General features: G+C 31.8%; 1 protein-coding gene across 6 annotated transcripts in view; it reads left to right on the forward strand.

The window, feature by feature from the left end:
* The window catches only part of LOC106458840 (band 4.1-like protein 3), a 198,313-nt gene extending 189,925 nt beyond the window's left edge, over window positions 1-8,388 (forward strand). For all 6 annotated transcript variants that reach the window (XM_013918392.2, XM_022385187.1, XM_022385189.1 and 3 more), the window contains one exon: window positions 7,239-8,388. The gene's annotated coding sequence lies outside the window, so the exon portion shown is untranslated. The remainder of the gene's footprint in view (window positions 1-7,238) is intronic.
* Window positions 8,389-19,359: the final 10,971 nt, after the last annotated feature.

The following is a 19,359-nucleotide window of genomic DNA, read 5'->3' on the forward strand; positions in this document are numbered from 1 at the left end:
ATTTGGATGGGAATAACCTCAACAGTGTCATGAAAGAAAGGATTCTTTGTGTAATGGTTGATCAGTCTCTTAAGCCAACCAAGCAATGTGCTGTTGCTAGTGGTAGGGCAAATATGATTTTAGGTAGTAGCTACAGAAATACTGAATACAAGTATAAAAAGGCTATAATTTCATTGTACAGGTCACTGGTTAGGCCACATTTGTGATATTGGGTTCAGTCTTGGGCTCTTTAGCTTAGGAAGGACATTGAATTGTTGGAAAGGGTTTAGATGAGGGTTACTAGAACGGTGTCTGAGATGGAGGGTTTGTCAAATGAGGAGAGGTTAAGATCTCTGAAATTGTTTACTATTGAAAAAAGAAGAGTTAGAGGGGATCTGTTTGAGGTGTTTGAGATTGTAAAGGAAATTGATAGTGTTGATGCATCATTTTTATCATTGTGAGAATAGTAGGACTAGGGGACACAAATATGAATTTTGGCAAGGTAGGAATCATCTTCACCTAAAACAGTTTTATTTTTCTAACAGGGTGTTCACAGCACCAGATTTTTCCCTTCATACCTACTCAGTAGTATTCTCAAGCTCACTGATTCTCCATCCGATATTTGGATAATGGGAAAGTTTCCCAGAAAGTGTATTGCAGAGTGAAAATTTTCTACCGTCAAATAAGCTCTAAGCAGAAAAACCTATTAATGTATCACTTTATTAAGTTAGCACTTGTACTTTATGAAGTCATCACTTTGTCAGATTACTACATATATCTCAGGACCTTTTCTGTTTTTTAGATTAGCAATTATGGTTCATGTTATTATTGCTCTCCTAGGTCACTACCTTAGGATGTGATACTTTTCTTTGATTATTACTATATTATGTTCTAAGTAATATGCTAAATGCTATACTTTATTGTTTTGCTATTTTAATTATTTCAAAACATACATACATACTACCTCCTCTCCCACTTATACCTATTACTCAACCATCAGGATTTCTTCCTTTGCCCGTCTAAACATTGGTCTACTTTTTTCTTGCTTGCTCCAGTCTTTTATAGGACACTCACTTGCCCTTGGCGATACTTATCCCGTGATACTCTCCACTCTCATCAATGTGCCTTCTATCCTGGTACTAAATATAAGCACCTGATTCAGATAATGTAATCACTTTTTCTCAACAAAGCATCACTAACGGGTTTTACAGTATTACGATCATTCGGAGGGAAATACTGTAAACGTTATTGTGTTATCTAGTTAATTTTCGTAACAATAATAATTTTTAAAAAAATTCCAGTTGTGAAGCCGATTTACAGTATGAATTCCTGGATCAATATTTCTGGCATGGAGCCAAATTGGGTCTCTACTATACCACTTCTGATTCCTAGTATCTAGTGTCGCACAACAATTGGGGGGGTCACTCTCGGTTGAGACTGTCTGTGATCGTATTCGTAGTGAGATGGAGACATATATTCGAGAATGTGGTGGTCCTCTGGGGGCTCTTAGGCTGCAATTGAGTACATGCTTTTTCTTGTCCTTTTCATTTCATCATAATGTGCAAACACCATTCTATAGACGACTGGTTACTGCTGGCAACATCTCATCAATTGTCAGACCATCATATCATGATTCTACTTTCAGAAACAACCAAGGCAGGTTGCCCTTTTAGGACTGAGACATCTATTCTTGCTCCAATTCAATATGTAATCAGTCTGGGAATTTTTTATTTTTCATCTCATCTCTCAGTTGGGATTAACTGACTCCCATCTGGCTCAACACTATAGAATAGGACGCCACACTCTTATTCACCTTTCGTTCTCTCACTGCACAGATGGTTCTTTCTCTTCTGAGAATGTGGACATCACTCGAATCCCTCATGCATTTAGAATGAGGATACCAGTGATTCTTTTATTAGTCTTTTTGTGACCAAGATATCATAAACATTGATTCATTGGTTTCCCCCAGTTTCCTTAGTTGTGATCATTCTTTGATCTCGAGGGGTTGTTAAGTCAGGACATTAGTACAATATGGGTTCCTCTACTACCACTCACCCAGAGTTCTATCTTTTCACGACTGCCTGGCTTAAGGGATGGGGTGCATATACCAACAGTTAGGAATTCCAAGGTCTATGCATGGTTGAAGAGGATTCCCTACACAATGTTTTCATCCTTCTTCCTCTTCAACGGGTAATGTCTCTTGGTCTGGGCTTAATTAAGAGGTAAATCGTCAGGCTTCACTCTGACAATTCTATGGTGATGTCTTGTGTTTCTCATCAAGGAGGCACGTGGTCTAGGGCTCCTTGTTTTCGAATTTTGGACCTCCTTGTCGGAACTCGTCTATCTTATCACCCTTCTAGCTTACCATGTTCCACGGGTGATGCCTGTGGTAGCAGATCCATTGTCTCAATCCAGTCAGATTCTCCTGACAGGATAAATGTTGCATTTCATGGTTCAGTTGGATTACTTCTCATTTTGCAACTCTAATTGGTGGGTTGACCTCTCATTGGATCACCCAACTACTGGCAATTTGGTCTCCAGTACCTCATCTTTGGGTCTTGGACAGGATGGGATTACTACTCTCAACCTTTTCTCCACTTCGTATATTACCCAGGGTATGAAATATGATTTGTTCCAACTCGTTGTCAGATCCTGTTGATCGCACCAGATTGCCGACTACACTCGGGTTTCTACTTCTGCAGTCCTGGTGTGTTCAACTCTTCCACTTCCTTATAGGCTCTCTCTGTGGAGGCAGCCATGATCGAATATGGTTCACCTGGCTATCCAAAAGCTCAAGGTTCTGGCATAGAGGTTATGCTGTGTTTTACACAGCATTGGGGTTTAATTTCTAAGGTCTTCCTGTAAAATCAGCAATACCCATCTGCTTGGCCATTTGCTGTGCTTGAAGGGGCATCAGGGTCATGGATACTGAATTGCCCACATCTCTTATGTAATCCAGGCTTTCAGATCTTCTTCCAGTGTTGACCACTTTGCACATCCACCCCTCATGGCTCATTTAGTTTCTGGTATTTCTTTTAATTTTGGCTTGTTTCCATCATTCTCACAGTTTTTGGTCCACTTCGAAAATACGACCAGCCTCTCTTTTGCCATGTTTTTCCACATAGTGAGAAACTTTCAGTTTACAATGTAACTTGTACATTTTCTCTTCCTAGTATTTACAGCAGACATTGTACTGCAGTAATTTTTATAGCAGTTTATAATAATCTGAATGAATTCATAAAATGATATAAAATTCAACAGTCAACATGGTGAACTTTATTGAATGGATGGAAATATAGAGAACAATGTTTCCAAAGTCTTCTGCCTTTCATCTTCAGGTCAGTGTGTGTATGGTTTTATCAAGTCTTTATAGTATTCTGGTGGATTGTGAAGGACGTGTTCTGCTTGGATGGTGTATCCCTGTTTCTGATTGGTGGAAAGACCTCCTGTAGATTTAACCAAAGACAGCAGCAGGTTACTAACCTCTAATCTGGAATCTTTGTTTAGTGAAGGTTTTGTTGTGTTAATGTAATATAAAAGGATTCTTTAATGTTTTCTTTTCTTCCAAAATTTGTCTGTGTCACTGGCTTGTGGAGTATACATGAGTGTGGGTAATACATGGCTAAAAGTTTCTTACAGCTCTTTTTCCTCAGGTGTGGGGTATACCAGGGGGTGGATTATTTACATGAAAATACAGTACATTAACAATCTTACATATAATACAGCTAAACATGTTGCAAGCTTATTTGCTTCTGTAGCTTATGGCTTATCATACAGTCTCTGATCTTAAGAACTCTTCTGATATTATACCAAAAGTGCATGATGTTGGGATTGCTGATAATGATATTTTAGTTAGTTTTTACTAGAGTTTCAGTCACAGTTACTCATATCAAAATTGAAGTTGTTATCACCAACATCATGAACAATTCCATCTAAGTCTTGTGTCATAAAACTATTAGATGTATGCCTTTTTTCTTCTTACCTGGAGGATATAGAAGATTGAACTATTGCCACATCTCTTTTGAAAAATTACTTTTAGTGATGGTACATTAATGACATATTTATAATTTGGAACCATGGTTTGAATTCCATAAAAGTATAATCATTTAAACAACCAGCATCCATCCATCTAGTTTACAACTGAAGTAGAAAATTATATTAAAATTCCCTTACTAGATACTTTGGTAATAAAAGGCAAGCAAAACTAATCACATTAGTATGTAGAAAGCCAACACACACACACATACAAATCAGTATTTAAAGTTTGATAATTGTCATTCTGTATAAGATAAAAAAAGTGTTATCATGTATATCTTCCCAAGCCATTGTGATTTTAAATTCTTAGAAAAACATTTAATCCACATTTTTGTAATCAAAATAATTACCAAGCAAATCATAATGTAAAAAACAAGAAGACAAAAAGCAACCACCAACTGTCATGTTGTCCTTCCTTCTGGAACTTGAATCTAAATGTCAACATATTTTTAAAAAAATGTTGTGATTGTGTAATTTTAAGACATTTTAACTAAGACCAAAAATCGTATACTTGAACTTCAGTAATGAGATATTATTTATAGTGATAAATGTAACTATGGGAAGCAGTAGATTAAGGAAACCAGCATATTTCTTTAGTTTTGCATAACTAATAAATCCAAAAAACACCTTCATCCCATATTATGGTATGGCAAAATTAGCTGTTGCTAAATGCTGGTTTACTTGCAAATAAGAAGTCAATTGAAATAAAATTGAGTATATTGACAGTGAATCAAGTAGGAGAATAAAGGAAAGCCATGTGTAAGAAATTCTGGATCAAAACATGTCTTGAATTTATGATTATGCTAGAATATATATATATGTATATCATTAAGTTATGGAATACAGTCATGTTGTCTTAACATTATATATTTTATGTTGTGAATTTATTATATTTATATACAATAGTTTGTTCCTTCGACCTCTTTATATTTCCATTTAAATTTTATTTTAATGTTCAATTTCATTTTATGTACATGTAAATAATTTATGATTATATAGTTTCCATTTTAATTAATCTTGTGTATAGATATAGTTATTTAATTGATGTAACATGGCACCTGTTTGTCTTTTTTCTGCTTATAATACATTTAGTTGTTCCACATTATGTAATGTTCTACATTGTTGTATTTAATATAACATTCATATTCAAATTGTCTCTCACCTGATGAAAAGCTTGAAATCTTGCATTAAATAAAGAGTTTGTGGAGTTAGCCCAAAGTTTATTTATTGTTTGTTTTATCAAAATTATTCTTGGAACTTACAATATGAACAAAATTACTAATAATAAACCACTGTTCAACCATTCACTAAAAATAATTATTTAATATTAGTCTGGAGCCACAGATCTGTTGAAAATATATTCCTTGTTATATGAATTGAGAATTATGATTCACAGATATGGACAGTTAGTCTCCTTAATATAAGTATGTTACACAAATATATATTTGTAGAAACATAACATTAAATATATAGTAACTACAGAGTTTTACAAATTATATTAGATCCCTCCTTCCTTTTACAGGTTTGGTAAAACTGTGAAATTGTCATATAATGTGATTATACTAACTCCCTTATTATACTTATGTAGAATATGCAAGCCTAACTTCTTAAACTGCACATATATTCATACTGTAAGTTTTAACATTTAGTAATATTCAGGGCCAGATTAAGGTTTAGTGGGGCCCTCGGCCCAGGTAATATTTGGGAATAATAATAATTCACTCTTGCCTTTATTCTGCTAGTTTTATGAACCATCATTTTTTCTACTTGGGTGGCCAGCAGGGCCTGGGCCTAGATTGCCTATACGTTAATCTGGTACTTGTAATATTTATAGTATTAAAGTATAGATATAACTGTCATTTATAATTGTTGCCTGAAGGTACTTGTGATTTTTTATCCTGATTATGTTTAAACATTATTAAATACAAAATGTTACATACACAAGTGCTTAGAAAAGCTTAACAGTGCAGTGAGTACCAAAACATTTTTCTTCTAAACGTCTTCCTGCACATATCAAGAAGTCACAGGTTTGACTTCATATTTTCTATTCATACATCAAAAGCAAATGCTCACAATTTTTAATGTTTATTAACTCCTCAAGGTAATACATTCTACGTATCTAATCAAACTGACCTGAGAGCAGAAAGTTTTATATGTCACATTTAAGTAAAACCAAAATTTCCAAAGTATCCCACAAATATTAAATAACAATATAATGAAATTTAAATCCTGTGATTTTGGTTCAGAACTACATACTACAAGATCACAGTGTTTTTAATATTTTATTTTCTGAAGTATTGTACATCATCATCATAGTGATTATCTTAACATATATATAAAAAAATGGTTTTATGTAAGAATATACCAAGTCATTATGGATCATATCTTAAAATCTGGAATGTACGAGTTTCTCTACAGTAGGGATCCATATTGTATTAAGTATTGTGGTTAAGGCATAACATCCACTTGCACTGAATTTCGGATTTGAAGTGGGAAAAATATGTTATGCTGTAATATTCCAGTTGAAGGACTGTTGTATTACCTATTGCATGTCACAGTTATTACTAGAACATGCCTTTTTTTTTGGAATTTTTACTGTTTTATCAGACAAGATATGTATAAACATGAATGACTTGAAATCTGTAATTACTAAACTTGAATTATAAACTGAAATAATAAACATACTAGGTTACATGAGGCAATAAAGCTCATTATGAGTAACTAAAAGTTGCAGTTTTAAGCAGTGTCAGTGTCTGCATTTTAGCAATATAAAGTAGAATACAACTGATTCTTCTAAGTATGCTTTTTGTTGAAGTTTAGTTTGTACTCTCACACCTATTGATATATTTTTCTACAGAGAAAGTGTATTTTAAGGCTCTAGCTATCTGAAATTGTTCATAGGAATGTCAGTAAATACAACACCAATTAAACTATGTAGTGATGACCAAGTACAGATATAAGAATTTCATCTTAATTGCAGAAGGTAACAATTGTCTTTGCCCTAAAAATTGGAAAAACTCTTAAATTAGTGTGTAAACTAAGTTAATGGGGTGAAATGTCATTAAAATTATGTTCATAACCTAGTATTCACCATACATTAAAACCAGTACTAATTTTATTTTTGTGGTATTTTGTTTTACCAAGTTATAAAAACAAAAAGAAGCTGAATCAGAACTGTTCTACATGTTTTGTTATTCATTCATATATTTCTTGTTATATATTAGAACTGGTCTTCAAACCTGGAAGAAAGTTTTGCTGATTTCCAATGGAAGATCTGAGGAACCTATTAGCCATTAAAATACTGTATTTTATATTTTGTGTTCTTTTCACATGTCTAGAATTTGCAGCTGTTTTTCATCTTCACTGTTATAATTTTGTTTCCTTGCACACTATGTATTAAAGTTTCAAAATTATATGTAGCTTGTGATTTACATTTATGTTTAAACCCATGAAAAGCTAACAGAAGAAATAAGTAGCCAGTTGTTAATCCATGAAGCCATGAGTAAAAAAAAATGCTTCGAAGTTCTTGCATAATTTAACTGAGTCTAAGTGTATTATACATATACTTACCACAACCAATATAACTTAACATATTTCATTCCTAGAAGGGTTATAAAAATACTTTGGGGAATTTTCAAGGTTATAGTTGTTATTTTTTGATATATTAATAGTTTAGATAAAATAATGTAACTTTTTACTTCATTATAAACTTAATTTTAAAATCCTGAACTTGTTTAGAGTTTAAACAGTACTCTTTATTTGTTCAAAGCCATTTGCAAGGTATTCTCTCATTGTAATGGTTAAGTTCAGTTTTATTTAACAGAACTTGTTTATTTTTATATATGTAACATTTGTTTGTATAAGTATTATTTGCTAATTTAGTTAGGTTTGGTGACTGGATTAAGTTCATTTGCTTGCTTAAGACGAAAAATTATACCCTTTATGTGATAAGAATATACAAGAAAAGTTTTTCCATGTAATCATGTCTGTAAGGTATACAAGTATATTATTTGAAGAAAAAAAAAACATATATACTTACACACACACACATACATGTGTGCAAAATGTATTAATAAATGATTAACATAAAATTATAAAAACCCTAAAATCTGAGCACTTTCAAAATGTCCACCTTTCAAAAACACTCTGGTTATAGGGTTTTTATCATTTAATATTAAGACTTCTTGAACCTACATGTTTTTCTGACATCATGTAAAAACTGATTCACTTCTGTTATTTAGTTTTTATTTAGTATTTACTCACAATAAACAATAACAAGCATATATTTGGTCTTGTAAAATCTTTGGAAAGGTTTTTACTGTGATTTTTATAACAAAGATTATTGAGTTTTTCAAAACTTTTAACTTAGACAAACTAAGTGACCTGTCTTTCAAAATTTGTAGTGCACACTGGAGGGATTTACACATTTTGATAAAAAGGTTAATAAAAAAACCTTTAAACTCCAGATAATTATAAAATAACTTTTTATTTTAATCAACATTTCACCTTTGTGTCTTCATCAGGGTTAGTACATACAACTGATTGATATTGGAATATTTGTTAAATTATATAATTTAATGAATATTCTAATATCAATCAGTTGTCTGTACTAAATTATATAATTTAATGAATATTCTAATATCAATCAGTTGTCTGTACTAAATTATATAATTTAATGAATATTCTAATATCAATCAGTTGTCTGTACTAAATTATATAATTTAATGAATATTCTAATGTCAATCAGTTGTATGTACTAACCCTGATGAAATCACAAAGGCAAAACATTGGTTAAAATATATTTTATAATTATATGGGGTTTAAAGGTCATTTTTGTCTAACCTTTTTATCAATACTAAGCCAGAAGCTTTCTATGCTGCTCATAAACATTCGTGTATGTACTTCATAGGAAGTTCATGGGTAAAATATTAACAATGATGAATAGTGCATTGTGGTTGTGTGCATTGTTTATTTATTAAAATTATTTTTACTGTATATCAATAAATACAAAAGTTTTAAAAAATGTGCATAAACAGTTACCACCAGAATAAACATACCTATTTTATTGACAAACATATTGAAAACTAATCATTTTTAAAATTAAATGTATCATACATTTTATTATTTGCAGCTGAGTATTAGAATATGTAAATGACCTTAGTTAAAATCTGGAAGAATTTTCAATGCACTGACCAGCTGACTTAAGAAATTAAACTTGCCAATTTCTTAACTTTATGCAACCACACCAAAATTTTATTATGAAATGTAAATTTAGAAATTTCTTGTCAAAATCTTCAGCTGTGTAAGAAAATTTCTTCAAAAAAAATAAACTTGATATGTTTTTGCTTAAATATTCAGATATTTTTAATACTTTAAGTAATCACTTCCTATTAGCTTGTTATTGGCTTTTAGTGGTTAGTTTAATTACACATTTGTCATTTAAATGTGAGATGTAAGGTAGCTGTATAACAAGATTGTGGAACAGCTGATTTGAGTGCTACAGGTTCTGTATATTGTGGTATGATCATTTTTTTATTAACATTATATTCCAGCAGAGCATGGGAGAAAATATTGATTAAAGCAGTATTTGTCTTACTTTTTAGTCCTTGTGTTCATTTGCTTTAGTTTTTACTGTTAGTGTTTGAAAGAAAATATTTTTTATATTAAATTATTGACATAATAACAGGTAACCTGTTATTTAGTTATTTTAATATCATACACAGGATATACCTTTTCATTTCTTCAGCACAACAACTGATCACTTTGTAGAAAAATCGTATGGAAATAACCAATCAAATTGTTCACAAAAAATTGAGAAGTATATATGGTGAGACAAACTGTAGGACAGAAAAAAATGAGAATCCAGTATTACTTGGTTTAAATTTATCATGTTAAAATTGGGGCAAAATAGGAAATATATGATTATACTTGAGGAATATATGATATTGCAGTCAATAATTCCAATATTATTTAATATTTCATGCAAGTTGTATTAAACAGTGATAGTATTTTTCTAAACCAAATATAAATTAAGAACTGATATTTTCTACAAAAACTGTCACAAAGTGCAATGAGATCATGAAAAGTTTATATAAACTATGTAATCACAAATGGATTGAGTTCTATACATAATAATATATCCTATATTATGAACTTAAATTTTGTATGTACATGTGGTTTATGCCTTCTTGGTTTCACTTTGGCATTATCAAATGATTACATGGAGAAGTTGGGAATTTTGCAGTATGTTAAATGTCACTGTATAATGTGATAAAAAATAAATTACGGGATAATGCTACTAACCCAATATTATTTTTCATGTTATAAAAAATAACAAAAGCTATTCAGAAAAGTCTTAACTAGTTGCCTTCCCCTCTAGTTCTTCCATGTTTTTGTTATGTAGTTTTTGATCACAATAAGGTTGGCAATTTCTGCAGGAGTGAGAATGCTCACAGTACACATGCATATTTTTCATTTATCAGGAAGCTATTTTAGTTTTTTTTCACTAGGTAAAACGGTACCAATTTTGTGCCTTGTCCTACAGACTCGTTTCTGTTCTATATGTCTTTTGTCAGGTAGTCTGCATTTTACGCCGAGGATGTTGCTGCATTTGAGGTGGTTCCAGTCTTCTTGATTTGGGATATACATATATGTTATTTCATTCTTCTCATGTGTGTCCTGTTCACAGATCAAAGTGGGATTTCTCCCTCCAGTTGGCTGAACTTGAGGTGAAGATGGTATGATCCTCATTCCTACCCCTGCATGGATGTTGGTTCCTGGTGGTTGAGTTGCCATGTACATTCCATTGCTCCCTAGCCAATCTACACCTTGGGGCACATCCCTTATTTTATCCATATTCTGTTCATCAGGGAGATTGAAATTATAATATATTGTGGTTAGGATCACTGTCCAGCTGTTTTCTCTCTTATTGGGATGTGCTCCTCACAATTTTCTGCCCAGATCTGTCACATCCTTTCCACACCTGGTACAGAAATGGTGCAGTCTCCCACATATCCTCTTATTAGACAGTCTCCTCATTAGGGTGTCCTTGAGACGCTTTTGAAGGATACTTCTGCTTTCTCTCTCCACCTGTTCAATTGGGATTCTAGCTATGTATGTGAGCAGAAGTAAGATACCTTGTCGGAAGTTATAAGTTTCCTACACTGAAAATGTATTTCTGACAAGTAATTACTTCCACTCACACTTCCCACCCTTCCTCTCAACTGTTGGTGGAGACTTATCGCATGATAATTTGCTTGCGAGAATCAGTTAAACCATGTGAATCCAATGGTGCATGAGAGTGAAAGGCTTGTGGCATACGATAAAGTTTTCGCAAATGTACGAGAATAGCTATGTATGTAAATGGAAGTAAGTACCTGTAGGAAATACATTTTCAGTGTAGAAAATTATAATTTTCAGGCTGTGTATCAAGTTATCCTCATAATAAGCATACGTAAAACAGGTGGCAAAACATATTCAAGCCTCTTGTACTTGTTTGTAATAACCACCTCTTCCAATGCTAAGTCATTTAGCTTAAAACATTGTTGGTCTATAACTCATTAAACTCTGCACAAGAATGAAATTTGTTGGAACAAATCATTCCACTGATTTAACTATTTTTTAATTTAAAATACTTCTGAAACAGAATCCTTTACTTTCAAATAATATAGAAACCATCAGTTGTTGCATGAAAATCTTGCACTCCCAAAACCATCCATTTCAAGCATCAAAACCATTTTTATATAAAAATGTAAAGAAGAAAATTTTTAGTACATCTGGCAATCAAGTTTTATCTTTGTCAAGCATAATGTACAAGAAGTTTTTCAACCAAAGCCATACTATTTGAATAGTTTATTTCTAAAACAGTTGTTTCATATTTGTGACACAAAGTTTCTACTGTTGTTGTGATTTGGCATTCTGTAGCAGTGAATTGATTGCCTCAGGGGTTAGTAACTGGGTCTTTCCTCCTCTTTTATGTTATTGGTACTAATAAGAGCATGATTATTAAATTTTGCTGATGATATTAAACTCCTGGGTATTTTAAACTGTATTGTGAATGTTTAGGTACTACAGAATGACTTGAATAGTTGGACAAATGTTTGTCAAATGAAATTTAATTATAATAAATGCAAGGTATAATGCAATTGGGTTATCATAATTTGGATCATACATTTAATACAGTATAACATAAAATTTAAGGATAACAAGGCTTTCCTATCAACCAAACTGAACATAAATAACAAATCCAAAGCCAACCCTTATCATTTAAATAGTAATGAAGCCTTCCTTGAAGTCCTTTAAATTTACTGCATCTACCACATCTGAAGGTAACCCATTCCAAAAACTAATTACCCTGTTAGAAAAATAAAAATGTCTTACCCTGCCAAGATTTGTGTATGTGTACTATAATCTTATCATTCTCACCATAACCTTTCCATTTCAGGTATCATACTTGTAGCCCAAGACTAAACATAATACTGCAAATGAAGTCTAACTAGTGACCTATGCAATGAAATTATAACTTCTTTAGACTTGTGTTCAATATTTCTGTAGATACAATCTAAAATCATATTTAGCTTACCAGTAGCAACAGCATACTGTATGGATGGCATAAGAGACTGATCAACCAGAACAGCAAGATCATTTTCTTCCAAAACACTTAAGGTTATTACCATCAAAATTATAACTTACATTATGTTAACCCACAAGCATTACCTTGCATATATTATAATTAAAAGCCATTTACCATCTCATATACATGTAACTGAAGGTCATCTTTAAGTGGTTTAAGTTTTAACGTTAAGACATTTATGTATCATAACACCATGTGAGAGCTTGTCAGTAAATGTTGCATAGAAACACCTAAATTGTCCTTGTGTAAATTTTGAGTATAATTATAAGGTATAATTACATGTCCAACTTCCAAATGTAAAGGACAAGACCTCGCTACTTAATTGCTACTGCTAGATTAATACTGAGTAGTAACTAAATTGTATTTGTACATCTAAGTATAATTCTTGTGAGCTTACATAAATTTTAAATAAATAAGGTTGGTTTCATATAAAATAAATCAGTTTTATGGAAGTTATATTTGATTGTGTGTAGAAATGTATGTGACAGTATTTTGTATCTAGCCAAGCCCTCTAACCAAATATTTATGTGACAAATAATTATTATTTTATTTAAACAATTTCATTAGTTTTACAGGACACTGGAAACAATGGGTCATATATGTAACTATGAAGTTATTGAGAAAGGAAAACATATTATAGACTGAGTGGGATACAATCTGTATTTTATCAAAGGAGCATATAATATCCCTGGTTTACAAAATCAAACTTTTTTTCTCTCATCAAAGATATAGATACACTTTTCTAGACTAGTTTTGTATGCTGATTCTTCTAGCATATCTAGTTATCGAAATATGACTTAATTTGAGCACAATTTAGGTAATAATCACATATTAGGCTAGTTAATGTTACAACTTTTTCATTTGTCAGTATAATTCCCATAAATGTTATACACATGGTACACTTGGTTAAATTTATACAGTACACACTTATGAAAAAAGAAATATACAACAACTTAAATTGTAATTAAGGCAATAACCTTTCACATTTGATCCGTCTCATCATGAAAACTTGATGTGCTAGAGGAAAACCAAAAACAGATTTGGAATTAGCGTCCTGAGTGCTATCTAGCCCATCTATAATTATATCTGATGAAAATGGCAGTGTAATTAGAACTGGGTGATTAACTTTATTATTTGATTACCAATGAATATTGATTTGTATCATGTCAAATAATCAGTTAATTATAATTGTGATTAAATCTTTTAGTGTTACAAAATTACAAAAATAATCATCTAATCAAAATAAATATTTCTGATTATTACTATTTTTGGTTATTCCAATTATCCAAGATATTTTTTACCTCCTTTAAAAATAGGAACAACATTAGCAACTGTCCAGCTCACTTTCCCACTGTATGTTTACCTACCAGAAATGAGAGAGACTTTCATATCCGATTGTTGACCTCCTTTCCAACTTTGGTGAATGCTTGGCAGTTACAAGCCAATTATCCTTGGAGTAACTTTTTTGACACCTCTTGCTTGAATTATTTTCAACTGGGAAAATATGACTAGTGGAATCATATGGGGATTTGTTTTAGGACTTGTTGTTGCATGATTTATGTAAATGAATTGGATATTGTCTTGGGCAGTAATATATCTAAATTTGCTAGTCATACTATATTCCAGGAAGAGATGATTCCATTGAGAATGCTTTTAATGTATGAAAGGACCTTGACATTCTAGTGAGTGATTCTAAAATGTGAAAAATGACTAATCATGATTTTTGATAAAACCTTTAAACCCTATGGTGTTTTAAACAATTTGGATTTTGAGTGTAAAAAGATAGTTGGAGCTTTCCACTAGGCTAGTGAGACATCATTTGGAATAGTCTGAGAAGTCCTTGTCTTCTTACTTCAGGAAAGATGACATTTGGTGTAGTGGTAAACTTCTAAAATGATACATGCTTATTGTTAGAGTCTAGAAATGGGATTAGAATGATATATGTTTCAAATCACTAAAGCTTTGAGTTGAGGCTTAATTTTTTATTCTCTTAGTTATGTTTGTCTTCGTTGTAGACTTGATTTATGTTTTCAGAATTGATAGTTGATAGTTCCTCTGACTGATCTGTTTGAGATATGGAATGAAAGGCTTTTAAAGAGACTTGCGTATTAAAGGTTATAGGATTAACTTTTGTAGGAACAGACTTGTTCAATAACAAAATCTAATTTTTGTTAGCTATAAACTTGTAGAATGTTTGCTTGATCATGTGATTTACATTGTAAGTTTGAATACGTTAAAAAAATTTTATTTAATAGGTATATACACCAAATCCACGCCTTTTCCATCATCCAGATAATATCCTCATAAAGTCAACAAATTAGTAAAGCAAGACATCCCTTAATCAAATTCATGTTGGCTGTCTTTTATGATGTTATATTTTGCTAAATGCTGTTGAAAAGCTTCTTTTGTCAGACTAGAATTTTCAGCTGCAGCATAGAATCTCATAGAATTGCTCTGAGTTTTTTTGTTTTTTTTGAAGTACAAATTTTTAGCTTGTAGCTCTCATCTCTTGACCGATTTGAGATCTGATTACAGTTTTGGACTCAGGAGGACAAACCTTTTCAATTAATGTATTTGACCATGCCCAAAGTCTCATAGATTAATTTTCTCTAATCCTGCCTAAAAGAATTTCAATTTGGGGATAGGCTGGTAGGGATCCTGATGAGTAATAAAATTTAATCAGGTATATTCGTACCCCAAGCTTGGTATTGGTGCTGCACAAAAATATAGCTAATAAAAGGAAAAAAAAAGTCTTGTAAATTAATTCACTCTAATCCTGATAAAGAATTTAAGATGCTGCAATGATTGAGGATTATCTCTTGTTTTTTTTTACTACAGTTGGCCTCTAATTGTGAAGTACTATATGATATTAGCAACAGAAGTTGACCTGCCAATTTCAATTTTTATGAATAAGATAAATTCCTGTTTATAGAATTCAATATACTTAGATTTAGCACCAGGAAGAAATACGATATAGTTTAAAATTATTTATTATTGTTATGAATTTTAATTTTTTTAAAATATAATACTCTGTGCTTTTTCACAACTGCTATATAACATAGTCATAAAATGTAAAAGTAAATATGTTAACCTTCAGTGGAAACTGCATTAGTTATTAAAACTTCCTGATTTTATCATTTTTTTTGTGTGTGTGAAACATGTAGTTGGAAACAATTTACCTTGACACAATACTTTGATTTTAATAATGGCTTCATATTGGTTTACCTGTTTGCTGACACTGTTATGGTTTTAATGTCTTCATATTTGCTAGCCAGTGTATTTCATGTTGTTTATATGGATTGTCTGAGTTGGGACTCCCATATTAAATTTTTTGTTCACATATATTTAACTTTTTAAACTTGTTAATATAAAGGTGTAAAATGCAAATAATGTGAATATCTATGTAGAAAGAGTTGTTTAAATACCAAGTTCACTTGAATAAAAATAAAAGTTGAAGAAATGCATTTAGCAAAGTATTTAATGTTTTTCTGTTATGTGTTATTATTTTATTAGTGTAAAAAATGCAGTAAACCAATATAGTAATAGTTATAGCCAATTTATAGTGTTATGTAAAAGTAAAAATTAGACCTTGTGTTATTTATATTTGTTCCTTCTAAACAGTATGAAAACTCACTTCAGCTCTGTTTGCAATTAATGTTTTGCTCTCTTTAAAATAGTTTCTGATGCCGTACTTTCAGTAATTAATTTTTTTAACCCATTGATATATTTCAGTATTAAATAAATATCTAGATGTGAATACTGTAATCACAAGGAAATTTCAGAGAACAGTTTTATCTCATCAGAAGAACTTTTATGAAATTCTTGGAGTTTCACGTAATGCTAGTCAGAAAGACATTAAAAAAGCTTATTATCAGGTAAGTACATTTAAATTCTCGCATATTATGTAGGTTGTTTACATTTTTTGTACATGTAATCAAAATGTATTGCAAGGAACTGAATATACCAATCTAGTTGAGAAATTGCAAGATTGGCATATTTTTCAAACTACTTTGCAATATTTTACTATTAAAAGTTACCTGAATGGGTAAAAGTGTAAGAATTATTTTATGCTAGCTAAGAATAACTGAAATATTACTGCTAGGATTCTTAAAACAAATATTTATCAAAACTCTTAAAAAAACAACAATTATGTGCACTCTAAAAATAATGCCTAGCCAGGAATTTGATTAACAATACATCTGAAACTTAAAACATTTATTTTCCTACAATAACTTTGCCTGAATAATATAACATTAACACAAACAAAGTTGGGAAAAACAACCAGAAAGAAAAAAACTCATAACCTTGGAAATTATCACAAAAATTGCTTAACAACTCTTATAATTCTCTACATACTCAACCTCTTTGATTAACTTGGATTTTTCCAAGCCCGTTCCCTCATAACCTTGGAAATTATCACAAAAATTGCTTAACAACTCTTATAATTCTCTACATACTCAACCTCTTTGATTAACTTGGATTTTTCCAAGCCCGTTCCCTTGGCTGTGGTTTCGCTAGATAGTAGATAGGGACAGTGGGAATCTCGTTAATCTGATATTTAAAAAAAAGTAATAATTATTGTCGTAATCTTACCAATTTGTCGTTTGCAATTAAAACTAGATTATCTTTAGCTTTATAGACGATAATGTAAGTTGGAAGGGTGAAACTTGAAACAGAAAGCGAACTAGTTCACTTTGGAAATTCTTGTCCCACCATATAATATTCAGTTTTTATATTACTTGTATCAAAATATTATTATAAACCCAGTGACAGAAATTTATTATTATATTCTTTGCTAACTGCAGCACACGAAATGTGCAAACTCAGTACTCGAGACGGATAATGCCAATGAGTGATTTTAAGCCTAATTTACATATGAATATGACGTTCAAATAAACTTTTATGGTGTGTTACGTATAATAGAGGCTTGCTTTGAATAGTGTATTTTGATTCTATTGAAAAGACATGAATGCATATTTTCGTTATAACATTCATTATTTGAAACATTGCTCTGTAATTTCCACTGTTATTTGTAAATATTCAAGTAATTTTAAACAGCTTCAAAAACTTCATTACCCTGAAAGTAAAAGTGAAAGATGTAAGTAAAGTTTAAGTAGGCTTGGTAATGCCTAATGGTATAATTTTTACTATATCATTATATGTTCACAGGAAGTATGATGTTTAAAAAATAGTAACAAATGGATTGTGTAATACATGAATTCTGTGTGATGTTTTAATGCAGAGACTGTGTAGTCTAGAAGTTAAATTATATATCCTTAGCCTGTATATCAATCTTGTTGGCAAATATCATAAACTGAGTATATATCGGCATATATTTAAATACAAAATCCAAAGTATAATTTAACTAATAAATTTAAATTATCAGTTAACTCAATTTCAGACCATTTAAAATTCTAATATGTAACAAGAGTCTCAACCAGAATCACGGCAACAGCTCATACAACCAAATCTACCCTTCTTTCTTAGTTCACTCTACGACTATCTCTTTTCCAATTAGTCAACCTCCCTAAGGATAGGTACCTCAGCCGACTCTCTGCCGTCACCTACCAATGCATCCGAAGAGCCCCGTGCACGGTTCTCTTTTTTAACGCTTCCCCTCGTGCAACTAGCGATGACGAAGAACCACCTCATTTCAGACCTTTCCGAAGTCACCCCCCATTCAGTGTCAAGTTCACCAAGCAAAACTATTACCACACCAACCATCGACAAAGTCCATAACTTTTTCATCCTTCTTCTCCAAGTTGCTACAACATCTCTCGTGTTCAATCCAGCACTGGTCAGGTAGAGTATTCGGCGCCCGACCAATAAAAGTGGGTTTTCCCGGTGCACTCCCATTTCCCTCCACAACTAATTCTAGGCATTGGGTTTTAGATTCCCCGCCGCCCTGAAGGACCATAAGACCCATAAAGGTCGTTTGACTATTGAGAAGAATCACACTATACTCCAAGAATGCTAAAATCATGAATTCCAAGTACAACCCCTTACCTCCATCACGAGCGGGGCGAAGACCTGCTAAAGCTTCTGAACACCAATGGTAATCTTCAGAGGTTTCATCTTGGAAGATCTTTTACCGAAACAACCGCCAAGAGTTGGTTATTGTTATCTAGCCATATTCACAATTTTGGTTTGGCAATACTGCGAGTAAGGTTTCAACTCGAATCATGTTGTATACTCCGTGGGCATACCCGTTTGAATTTTGTTGGCATCAGAGTTAATCTTAGTTGAGTGTGGGGGACAATTAACTAGCATTAATATATTTTTATTTACTTGAAATTGGTTGTTGCTAATTTTATCAATAAAATATTTGAGAACTGTTAGATGCAAATTTTAAACGTTACTCATCAATATTTTAGCGTTATATTTGATTTAACTTTAAGTGACAGCCGAATTAGGAAGGATATTTATTTAGGCTTTACGCTGCTCCTGCTAGTACTATTATCACTACTAGCTAGTCTTAAATTTGTTTTTCTTTTTTAACACAAGTACGTTTTAATATATACACAACAGTACAATTTACAATAACAATTATTACAAATAGTTATTACAAACAATGATTTATAAACAAAGGTTTCACAAACGTACAAACAATACAAAGTCTTTTTTCTAGTCTGGAACTTCCTTGATACCTTATTGAGGGTTCACGATGAGCGAGTTAATTACGAGTTGATGTAGGTACGATTCGCTTAACGAGA

The sequence above is a fragment of the Limulus polyphemus genome, unplaced genomic scaffold (genome assembly GCF_000517525.1).
Source record: "Limulus polyphemus unplaced genomic scaffold, Limulus_polyphemus-2.1.2 Scaffold521, whole genome shotgun sequence".
NCBI classification, from domain to species: Eukaryota; Metazoa; Arthropoda; class Merostomata; order Xiphosura; family Limulidae; genus Limulus; species Limulus polyphemus.